The 12,009-nt window shown below is 46.0% G+C and overlaps 1 long non-coding RNA gene across 2 annotated transcripts; it reads right to left on the bottom strand.

Annotated features, from left to right (window-relative positions):
- Positions 1-517: 517 nt before the first annotated feature.
- LOC125166847 (uncharacterized) lies at positions 518-7,872 on the bottom strand. Of its 2 annotated transcripts, XR_007152559.1 has the most exons (4): positions 7,742-7,872; positions 6,765-7,198; positions 5,937-6,320; positions 518-2,862 (listed from the first exon to the last, which is right to left on the bottom strand). It is a non-coding gene; the product is annotated as an uncharacterized LOC125166847 (long non-coding RNA). The 2 variants fall into 2 exon arrangements; XR_007152558.1 differs by having other exon boundaries at positions 5,937-7,198.
- Positions 7,873-12,009: the final 4,137 nt, after the last annotated feature.

Here is a 12,009-nt window from a genome sequence, read left to right as displayed (position 1 = left end):
TTTAATAGACACTCCTAAGTTGCCTTCCATAAATTATTTTTAACAAAGTACGTGCCTACCAGCGACGTAGGAGATTGTTAATTTTCCCTCACCCTCTCCAACACAGTGGATTATTAAACTTTCTGGTCTTTGCCCATCTGATAGATGAAAATGGAAAACCCATTTCTTCTCTTGCCTCAGGTTGAGTTTAAAGTGTAACTTGTTGCCCACAAACCTTTTGATGCATTCATTTAAATAGTATAAAGCATTTCTCACATACAAAGCTCTACCCCAGTCACCCCTTCACCCTGTAAAGCAGAATCTCTCTCCAAAATCATTTTGTGGCTTCACATTCCTCCAGATGGCTGGCATTTGAATAACTCCTGATTTCTTCGCAGTTGAATAATAGGATAATTATTGGGATTTGGGAGGAGAAAATAAATAATATTCCTGTCCCAATTTTCTCCCCAGCCCGCCCCCCCCAACCCAGCTCCGACTTGGGACCAATCAAGAGACAGTCACAGGAATCAGACAGATGGAGATGAAAATATCTGCTTTATGTCTGATAAAGCCGATTGGAGTCTAAAGCTTAGACCCAGAAACAGATGGGTTTTCTAGTATCTGCCCTGAACCAAAAAACAAACCAAAAAAAGCCATAATTAAACCCATACACCCAGCCACCGGCAGGCCTTCTCTGCAAAGGGCAGTCTTCTGTGCAGTAATGGCTGTTTATTATAGGGCCTCAGAGGAAAGTGGGTTTCCTGAGGACAGCCAGGCCCAAAAGGAGCCTGCAGAAGGGCTGAGCCACATGGTCTGCTCAACCAGACCAGCAACACATGTTACATGTAGCCATAGAAGTGTCACTCCCCAGATCATCCCCTCCGGCACCCCAGAGGCAAGGAAATTCTCATCCCTCCATGCAAATGCAGGAACAGGGGATAAGAATGGTCCACTAATCATTTCACCTTCAGGGATGAAGTTCTAAAGAACATGGGACGTTTTGGGGATGGGAGGGAGTTGAAAATGTGAGAGGAATACAGACTATATTCATTACTTCATCCATAAAATACTGAGTGAGGATTTACCTAGCAGCAGGCTCTGTCCTAGGATCTGGGACCATGATGGCAAATGCTCAGATCTCGCCTTCTAAGAGAACCGATATTGTACATGAGAGATAACCACGTAAATAAGTCATCTTCTACAAACTCGGATCGAAGCATGGACAAAGGAACAGGCAAGGCTTTGCAAAGAAGGCACCTTGAGCTGTGCTAGGAAGGATGAGCAGGGCAGGGAACAGCCTTGTATGTAACATTATTTTGCATAAGGGGTTTGTGGGGTGCGCATGAGAAATGCCAGATCAGAAAAAAAGAGCAGTCGCAAAAGCAGAGAATGGAATCATCTTGTGTTTGGATGGGGACCTGTGCAGAGGGGAAGGCAGGGCACAGGTGATGTAAGACAAGGCTGGGAAGGTACCAAGGCCATCAGATCTTGGCACAAGCCAGTCCGTGTGCCTGGAGTGTCCCATTCTTTCTATAAAATTTCTATTGATTTCTTCAAAGTCATGCTTAAATCTTACCCAGTCTACAAAGTTCCCATTCGTTTTCTGGATACGAACTCAACACATGGTGCACCCCTACGGTCCTTTGACTATAGACTTGGTCTGTGTTCACATGTTTTTCCTACAGAAATCATCTCATTTGTCATCATTATTTAGGGGGAAAATCAGATAGATTTCTAGATAATCAGAGCTTTTCCCCTAAGCATCAATATTTTATTTGCTTCATTGAATGGGCCAATATTTATTGAGCACTTGTCATGTGCCAAACACCGTGCTGCACAATAGAGATTTTAAGCAAAGGAAAGTAAACACACAGAGAGTATTCATTGCACAGGCCAAGAAACAAGCCTGGGCCTCCTTTAGGGGATGAAAAATTTCACCCTCACTTCTCCCGCTGCCTTGTTTGATAGATCTTACTAGAGCAGATCATTCTCTTCCCCGCCTTCTTAAACAGAGAGGAATGAACAACATCTGAAATATTTGTGTTGACTTGGGTGCATCGACTTGAACATTCCTTCTTTTTTAATTAGAAAAACAACATGTTCCTTGTGAAAAGTTGAAAAAAATTTTTTTTTTTAGTTACCCATGGTCCTACCATCCAAGAAGCAACCACCGTTAACGTATTTGCATGTCTTTCTAGGCTTTCGTCCAATCCAATTTTAGGAAGTTTGCCATGATAGAGATATAATATATCGAACACAAAAGTTCATAGCTTGCTCTCTTACAAGTTCACGGTATGGCGTAGCCGGTTTTCCAGGAAGCCTCCTTTGTTGAACAATGGCAACCAGGAGAGAAATCCCAGGTCCTCATTGTTCTCCCTACTTCTCTGTCCCCTCCTGCCCCCATGCAGGGGAACAGAGCTTACCCCATCCTCTGCTGTGGCAGTAGCAGCTTGAAAGAGCAGAGAAAGGGTGGACACAGCATGCCTGAGGCTGTGAAATCTGTAGGACCCATAAATGAACTAAGAGACCGAGTCGTCCCTATTTCTGGAGAGAGGAATTACGAGTCTTGGGGAGGAAGGTACAGCAACGGAAGGTTCTAGACACTGAGACAGGAAGAAAGAAAAGGGAGACATGTTGAAGTGAAAAGACATGTCCAGGAGAAGCAGGGGCACCTTTATGGGATAATACCCTCTGACTAGTGGGGGTGTCCGTTCTCCTCCGTCATCATCGGCAGAAAGTGGAGACAACCCCTCAGAGGCTAGACTGGACGAGCTGAGAAAGAACACCTTCTGAAGACTATCATCCAAGCAGAGAAGATGTCCCATCCTGGAGACACGCAAGCTTCCAACTTTTCCATTTCCAGAGGATCCTCGTGCACCAACCCTGAGACACAGAAAAGGGAGCTTCGATATGTGTTATATTGGTAACAGAGGGATGTCTCCCAGGACTACCAGTGGCCAAAGAAAGCATATATCCGCTACCGGTTCAGGACAAGGTCTCACCTTCCTGCACCCCAAGCAAGTTATAGACTGCCTACAGAAATTTGAAAGGTAGCTGCCCCGATACAAAATGGCCCCAGAACACCCACAATTAAACGTCCTTTGTTCTTCCTTAACCTCCAATGCAGTGACTCCCAACCTTATGTGCATGTTGGAATCATCTGCATAGATTCCAAAACTACCGAAGCCTGTGTCCCACCTCCAGGGTTAGTATGAATCCATCTGGGGGGTGGCTTGGATTTAAAATTGCTTAAAAAGCTGCCCAGGTGATGCTAATGTGTGTCAGACGTGTTTGAGAGCCACTGCTTTAATGTCAGCTCCCGGAAATCACTTCTCCTTGTAGCTGGTCTATAGCCATTGCCTGCAACAGCCCTATTTCACATTCCGCAACTCTATTCCAGAATGTTCTGGAAAAACTATCTAGAATATACCTGAAATCAGGGGAAAGGGACTTGAAACAGTGCAAATAAAACGCATGAGCTGTAGCATCGTAAGTCTTTTTTTAAACATCAAACGTGTCTGCTCAGACACCTCAGCTTTTTTCTGGATAGCTGAGATGGCTAAAGAAGTGACCACCAGACAAGCCAAGTTTTATGACATCACTTAGGTGTGATGGATTATGTGTTTTATATATGCATGTGCTTATAGATATTTAGCCTACAAGTGATGAGTTCAAACTATAATGTCTTCCCTGAGGGTTCAAGCAACTTGAGAGCAGGTATCATATCTTTAATGCATCATTGTGTGACATCTTGAACAGAAACTTTATACCCAGGAAGTTCACAGTATATTGTTCGGAGGGATCTTTAACACTCATGTTGCTGCTGATTCTCCCAGAGCTGACTAATGGGCCAAGGAACAGCCCCAGCTCCTAAGTGACAAGGCGCTCCTTATCAAAGCGGTGTCTGGGGTCCTTCTTGGGGATATCAAATACAATCTCTTCCCAATTAAAATATTCCAGATGAGTACTATTACTTGTTCCCCAGAGAGAGCACTGAGCGAGCTAAAAAGCAATGAGTTCACCTCACAGCTTCCCACTCAACTGCCCTTTAAACGTGAAAACAATTATTTTAATCACTCTTAGCTGGAGTCTGCCCAGAGCTAGAACAGGTTCTCTGAGCATCCTTGAGAGACCTGGACCAGGGAGAGAGCGGGTCCTCAGAGCTCCTGGCTGATGCAATCTGAGGACATTCCCCAGAAGACATGCGCCTCCCTTCTTAGTTTAAGAAAATAAATTAAAAGTTTAGGAAAACAATCCTAAACATCGCACTAATTGACTTCAGAGACAAAAGACAGATCTAGCCTGTGCTAGCTCGGCTCAGCATCCGGCAAAGGCCAGAGAGTCTGAGAATGGGCCAGGGGGGTCCCACCCATGGAGGGTAAGTGTGCCTTGTTGGTATCATTGTTAGAAGCACACAGGCGAAGCTAAATGTTCTTGCCCTCTGCCTCGACTCGCTTCCTTACCCTTCTTTAAAAACCTTCTTTTCCTCTTACAGCATTGAGAATGTCTCATGATGTATTTCATCAAATCCTATCTCAGTTGTGTTTTGCCTCAGTGTGCTATGGGGGATCCCCCAAAACTCTTTAGAAAGAAATACCTTAAAATGAACATTTGACACATTTGGGTACACTTTGATCTTAAATAAAATACATCATTTGACACATTTGGGGAGATAGAACAATTGGGGGAAGAGGGAATGACTTTTTTTCTTTAGTGAAACAAATAACACATTACAAGACTCCCAAAGAGTCAGAACTCAAGTGGTGTCACAAATTGTACCTGTGGGCCTCTTCCGGGGAAAGAGCACTCTGAGAACAACCTTTTTGTGGAAGGAAGGAACCCTCTGACCATTTCTCTTCTTGAACCCTCCATTCTATTTTCTAAGAACTTCCTAACAATGGCATTCGTGGGCACTCTGCCCTCAGAACGTTCTTGATTTCCACGATACTGCTCTAGGTGCTTGTTCCCCATCCCGCTCATGGGCACACCAGTCTCAAATGCCGGGCTCCGTGGGCTCTGTCCTTGGCCTTCCTATGCTCTCCCTAGGTGACCTAAAACACTCCCATGACGTCAACTGTTATCTGTAAGGTGATGGTTTCCAGCGGTATATTTCCAAGGTCTGTATCCCATTATTTCCTGGACACGGATTGGCCATCAAAGGGGCTCATCAAACTCACTATATACAAAAGGAAATGCATACCGATTCCCGAATTCTCCTTCCATCCCTTATCTTTGCAATTACCACCATCATCTGGCAACTACTCCATCACTCAAGCAACGAATTGGAGTTCGCCCTCAGATCCTTCTGCTCACCCCCTACACCCAGTTGATCATTATTTGTCTCCCTTAGGAAGTGCTTTGGGCTGCTGGGTGAAAATGACGGATACCGCAAGGGCTTAAACGAGAAAAGATGTCTATTTTTTTCTTACGTGGCATGAGGTTCAGAGGTAAACCATCCCAAGGCTGGTACACTGGGTCGGCCATGTCATTGGGCCCCTAAGACCCCCGGCCTTTTCCTCTCTGCCATGCTTTTCCCAAGGCTCCCATCCTTAAGAGCACATCACGGGCTACCAGTTGGCTATTCCCAAGAGGGAAGAGGAAGTCCGGGTACTTAATTTGGCTCCTATCTCATTAGCCGTAGCGAGAAAGGGTGGAGCAGCTATTGGTGAGGCAAGATGGAAACTGGTGCCCCATTCTACTTCTAAATATCTTTCAAACGATTCCCCTTAGCACATTTTGTTCAGGCCCTCGTCATTTCTCCTGTGCATTATTTCGGTGGCCTCCCAATTAGACTCTTTGCCTGCCACCTGTGCCCCTCACAGCCATTCTTGGCACTGGGGCCATAACTCTGTTTCCTAAAGGTGAACCTGATCCCTGTTTACCATCTTTCAGGGGCTCCCCTACAGCCGTCAAGGAAAAGCCCACACCGCCTTTAAGCCCTGCCCAGTCTGGCTCACAACCACTTCGGCGCCTCCTCTCGTCTCTCTGGAGCTCCAGACACGCCAACCACATCTCCATCCCGGGACATCTCAGTTCTCTTACGCCATCTCGTCCTCACAAGCGCCGTCACTATGTCTGCAGCGATGACACTTTCGTAGGCAAACAACGATGAAAGGCTTGGGGAAGTACCCACACCGCAGGGCCACCTGTTCAGACAGGGAGAAACAGTCAGCAAAACGTGTTGTTTGTCACACGTGTATAAATGCCACTGCTTTAAAACACAACAGACCCGCCTCCTCCGTCTCCAGAAATCATCTAAAGTTGCCTCTCCAGGAAGCACGACGGGGATGGCTTTCCCCACCGCTTCCTCCGTGGCCTAATTAGCCCAGACTTCCACACGTCTAAGAAGAGAAGGGAGAAAAAGGCAACCTCGCACTTAAGAGTCCGCCTGGCCGCCAAGATACCCCTATGTGGATGAAAGCAAACCAAAGAAAAAGTGAATAATGATGAAAGAAAAGGGGGGTAAGGATGAAAGAGGAGCCCGTACCCTAGATACATAGAAACTCCTGCAAAATGCATCCACCAGCCTGGATTCTGACTTGAGATGTGTGGCTTGTGGGCAAAGAACAGAGAGAATTGAGAACAAGCGAGAGGCTAGTTGAAGCCCGTGTGATGGTGCTTTGCCTGGTTTTCTCAAAACTAAACTGCTTCCCACAAGGGCCAGGGGGAAAAAAATCTCAGTCAAAAGTTATGGGGGGAGGGGGGCGGACAGGGTGAAAGTAACAAAAGGTGATGTGTGTCCGCCCGTGTCTGTGTGTGTGTGTGTGTGTGTGTGTGTGTGATACCTTGGGCACAGCTTCCTCCGGCTATTTGGAGACCCCTGTGGCAAACGGAAGCCTGAATCACTTTTGCTGTGTATCGATGGGCTCCTTCCTGGGAGCCTTCTGTGGGCCTCGTTCATGACAGTTCAATGTTGTCCCCTTTACTGGAAATATATGCTGCCGGTGGGGAGCTGGCCTATCCCCCCAACTAGTACTAACACTTGGCTGCTTTCTCCAGCACGCACATCACCAGGAACGAGGTTGGTGAGTCAAGCGTTCTGGAGAAAGAAGTGGAATGATCACAAGGCAGTCGAATGACAGAGACTGCTAAGGACGCAGATCGGCCCTCTGCCGATTTATGTCACTGTAGCTCCGTGGGAAAATTCTAAGAGGTAGCAAGAGAAAAAATCGGGGATCTTTGTGTGTCAGTGACATTTCATCTTGGCCGGTTACTGCATCTTTAAAAAGAAAAAAGAAAAAAGAAATAGCATCTTTTTAGGCACCAATGATTAAAGAGAAATCTAAGACAGCCCAAGAAAATTCCAAAGTGCCCTTCTATTGTGACCCAAAACAATTTTTCCGAGAGGGGTTGAATAAATGATGAAAAGGAAAAAAGTGTTTGGGGAAAGGAAGAGTGGGTCACCACGTAGGGAAAAAAGGCACCACTCAGCCTTCAGCTTCCCCAAGAGTCACACAGCCTTTGTAGGCATGGATTGCGGGCATCTTTCTAGATACCTCGAAATCTGGCTGTCAAGACTAGAATACTTCGATGTGATCTGGGATTAGGGTCGTACTCAAAGCGCCACCCAGCAGAGCACCGGCTGAGTGAGTAAAGCCCCGGAGTTGCCAATGCCTTTGTACCAAGACCCTATCGTCACTTGACATTGTCCAGCTCCAATGCACTGGCAGTGTTGTTGGCTTCCCACCCTTCTTTCTTCCCATCCTCTCTCGTTCCTCTGTGTTCATCGGTAAGCCCAGCACCTTTAGAGAGCCCCAGTGACCTGTGTCTAGCACACCATATTGGCTCATGTTGAGTGTGGCTCATGTGACATCTTATTTGAAGAGTACTTCCTACGGCGACGAAGATAACTCTCCGGCCCACTATCATTTGCTTGGAGACTCTTTGCTGAGCCGTAAGCTGCAGACAAAAGAGACTTGCAGTAAATAATGGCGGCCAGTGGCATGGTTCATCATGCACGCATCTAACAGCAATTTTGGAACAGGACCAGGTACACATCGACCAAATACAGGGGATCTTGGATGTTTTTCTCTCTTCTGTGAACTATTGGCCGCTGTCTAGAGGAAGTTCTCTTTAACTGCGGTTCTGGAGATTTCACGTGTTTGGGAGAAAACCATGAAGGCGAAGGGGAAATTGGTTACATGTAGGCGTTTTCTAACTTTCAAGTTTCGCTTTTGTCTCACACATACTTTTAACCCAGTAAAGGTGAACTGGACAAATGCCACCATCCTAAACTAGACTAGACAGATGGCCCCGCCTTGTGTCTGTTCCAAAGCTGAGAAGCCCATGGAAGGCTGCTATCTCCCGATGGCCAGCTCCAGGGCCAGGCCAGTGGCGGGGACAGGCAGCTGACTGGGAGCAGGGAAGTGACCGGAATAACCATGCTTCTCCCCTTCCCCGAGTTGGTGGCAAACAACTAGCTATCATCTTCCTTTCTTTGTGTCTCCTAGAAAGATTTTAATCTGCCCACTAAGTATCTGCCCATGGTTTCCATTGCTAGTCTGTTTGTTTGTTTGTTTGTTTGTAAGCTCTACATCCCAAGTGGGGCTTGAACTCACAACCCAGAGATCCAGAGTCCGATGCTCCAATCAATGACTGAACCAGCCAGGTGCCGCTTCATTGCTGTTTTCAGGCAAAGAGCTCATGAGTGAAGGAAAAATGGGAAACTACGTCAGCCACACATTTTTTTTTTTCTCTCGTTGTCTTCTGAAATTATGGAAAGGAGAGTCGATCGCCACCGGTAAATATGGTGCGACGTCTCTACTGTTCCAAGAATTTCGCATTTCAATTTGTTTTCTAGGATAGGTTGCCCAAACTCCCCCGGGGGGCCATTCATTAATACTTCATTCACCAGAGAGAATGCAAACAAAGCAGGCAAAAGTTGCCATACCTGACGCAACTTCTTTTAGGACTGAACCGAGCACTGATGCAAAACTCGGGGGAGTCTCACGGTTAACGCCACCTCGGAAACTGAATGAGACAAGCTCTTTCTTTGTGCCCCGGTCTTCTGCCTTTGCTTTGAAAACCCCAGGCCTTCCTTTCGCTTGGCTGCCTGCTACTCACCACACTTAAATTAGGAAATCAGAGAAGAGAGGGGCATGAGACTTCTGTGCAGCAAAGGCTAGAACACTTTGGGGGCAAGCGGGTGTCTGGAGGGAGCAGGCGCAGGGCCCCGTTTGGAGCATTCGGCCCTGAGACACAGCAGTATTTGAGCATCGTGCCTTGTGGCAGCGAGTTCTGACGCGCGGCAGAAGGCACCTTGTCTGGGCGGGTACAGTAGGAAGTATGTTCAGGGCCCCTGCTCGGGGATGTTAATTCAAACTCTTGGAGATTTCCAAAGCTGATCGGCTCCCTCACACAATCCAAAGAGCAGACGCACGTACGTCTCCCACGCCTCCTGCCATGACCACAGGAAGTTACATCCTGCCATGACCACGGGAAGTTACATAAAGACTTCTGAGATGACTGGAGGCCCTAATGACACTGCCAGTGTCCCCACAAAAGCTTCTCTCCCCCTGGCTGGGCTACACTCTTTTTTTTTTTGTTTTTTTTTTTAATTTAAATTCGAGTTAGTCAACATGTAGTGTAGTCTGGGCTTTAGGAGTAGAACCCAGTGACTCATCTCTGACCTATGACACCCAGCGCTCATCTCGAAAAGCGCCCTCCTTAAGGCCCATCCCCCATCTAGCGCATCCCCCACCCTCCTCCCCTCCAGCAACCCTCAGTGTGTTCTCTGTATTTATGAGTCTCTTCTGGTTTGCCTCCCTCTCTGTTTGTACCTTATTTTTCTTTCGGCTGCAGTCATTCTGATGAAAACGCTGAGGCACAGAGAAACATCACCGCTGTATAAAAAGGTCATTTAATCCTTGCCATCGTCCCCAGCCTTCCCAGTGAGAAAGAACAGCACTAACCATTCATCTTGAGTATGGCTTTTACTCCGCTAAGTCTTCTAGACCTTCTTCTTGAAACTCATGTGGAGGCTTAGCGTGGAAAATTCCAGACTTAGGGTTTGTTTTCAAAAGAAACCAGATCTACAGACTAGGCAGTGAAGTGCTGGGCCACAAAATAACATCAGCTCCCAGGAAAGCCCCTTAAACTCGGGCAAAATTCTGTCTTTATTCACCTTTGGTATTTCACCAGAACTTGTAATCGCTAAGTTGCTAACCAATAAACACACGTCAGGGAGGACAGGAAAGAGAAAATGTGTAAACCCGGGTGCCAGGTCATGTGAATAATGGGGTTTTTTTGTGGCTGTTTCCATAAATTTAGCCAACAGATTTTACCTTCCTTTTTTTTTTTTCCTTTTATCTCTGTAGTATCCTGTCACCTCAGGAGTGATAAAGATTTAAGGGGGGGAAAAAAAATCCAGTTCAGATTGATTTTCTTTTTCAAATTGGTTTTCTAAATGCAAGTGATAATGACCAAAGACTTTTAAAAACTCATTTCTAAATGATTTCATCTTTCTACCTTGAACACATATCACTTAATTCAATACTCTCAAGTAAGACCACACATTTGTTAACATTCCACATTTCCTCTATTGATTACCGCAGGCCAGCCTATTCCAAAGGGAATAATGAGCCAAGATCTCTCTCTTTAATTTCTAGGTTATAATAGTTCATGGTGAAAGTGAAATGGGGGCCCATCTAGGAAAGGAATAACCCCAGTAATGACAATTAGGAGAAAAGCAAAAAAAAGAAGAAGAAGAAGAAGAAAACAGAAAGAATTTCTCTTGATTTTATCCACATTATGTTGAGACAGCTCTCTCTATCCTCCCCGCCACCCCACGTCAACTCAAGACCTAACTTGAGGCTAGAAGATAGAAAAGCCAAAGAAACTTGAAGATTTATCTGAGGATAGTTCCTTTCAAAACCACGCGTGACAAGAGTTGGAGGCCAAGTTCTCCAGGGAGACAGCTTGCCCTGGGGTGCCTGGGTGCCTGGGTGGCTCAGTCGGTTACATGCTGGACTCTTGATCTCAGCTCTCATGTCTTGATCTCAGGAGTCATGAGGTCAAGCCCAGCGTTGGGCTTAGCGCTGGGCCTGAAACCTACTTAAGAAAAGAAAAGAGGGGTGCCTGGATGGCTCAGTCAGTTAAACATCTGATTCTTGGTTTCATCTCAGGTCATGATCTCACCATTCATAGGATCGACCCTCCCACCAGGCCTTTTCTCTCTCTCTCTCTCTCCTTCTCTCTCTTTCTCACTCTGCCCCTCCCCCACGCACACTCGTTTGCTCTCAAACTAAATAAATAAACATAAAAAAAATAATAAAGCTCACCCTCGGTGCTCTCCCACCACATGGCACCCAGCCCCCCCAGGGCAAGGTCACTCTGGGAGACCCAGTCAGCTTTAGATACTGAGAAGTACACCATTGTGTGTATGTGTGTGTGTGTGTTTAAATACAGATATAAAAAAGCAGACCACAGACATTCTCTGACAAGTTGTGTAAGTTTCCTACACAAACCAGGGCTCGAAAACACTTGGAGGCGATAAATGGGAGCACAGAGTCAGGGTGACAGGACACAGTGAGTCACCTCAACTTCCTGCTAATCACAGGAACCCTACAAAAGCTCCATGTGTCTCAGATTGTCGCTGGGGGATTTCCGTCTCGATTCAGCCTCCAATTTCTATGGCTTGCCCCTTCCTTCTTTTCATTTCTCCCTATGCATCACATTTGTCTGAATTTTTGCTGCCCTGCAAATAACACCATTGTGTTATGCTGGACATTGGGTTTTTAAATGTCAGCGTCCTGTGCTCAGCCTTATGTGATGAGATATGGTATTTCTAACCACATTCCTGTGACGCTGACCTGAGGTATTTAGCTGCTAAAAAAAAAAAAAAAAAATTAATGGTAGGTGAAGGAGATTGAGAGTAGACTTCTCTTGATGAGCGCTGACTAATATACGAAACTCCTATAACACTGTGTGTTAACCACACTGGAATTAATTTTTTTGTTGTTGTTACATTAAAAACATTTTTCAAGTGGTAGCTTTCATAACCCTGGAAGTGGGGATATAGAATTTATCAAC

Source organism: Prionailurus viverrinus, chromosome B2 (assembly GCF_022837055.1).
Source record: "Prionailurus viverrinus isolate Anna chromosome B2, UM_Priviv_1.0, whole genome shotgun sequence".
In the NCBI taxonomy this organism is placed as follows: Eukaryota; Metazoa; Chordata; class Mammalia; order Carnivora; family Felidae; genus Prionailurus; species Prionailurus viverrinus.
Note: the sequence above shows the minus strand (reverse complement) of the source record. Positions and strands in the feature narration are given on the sequence as shown.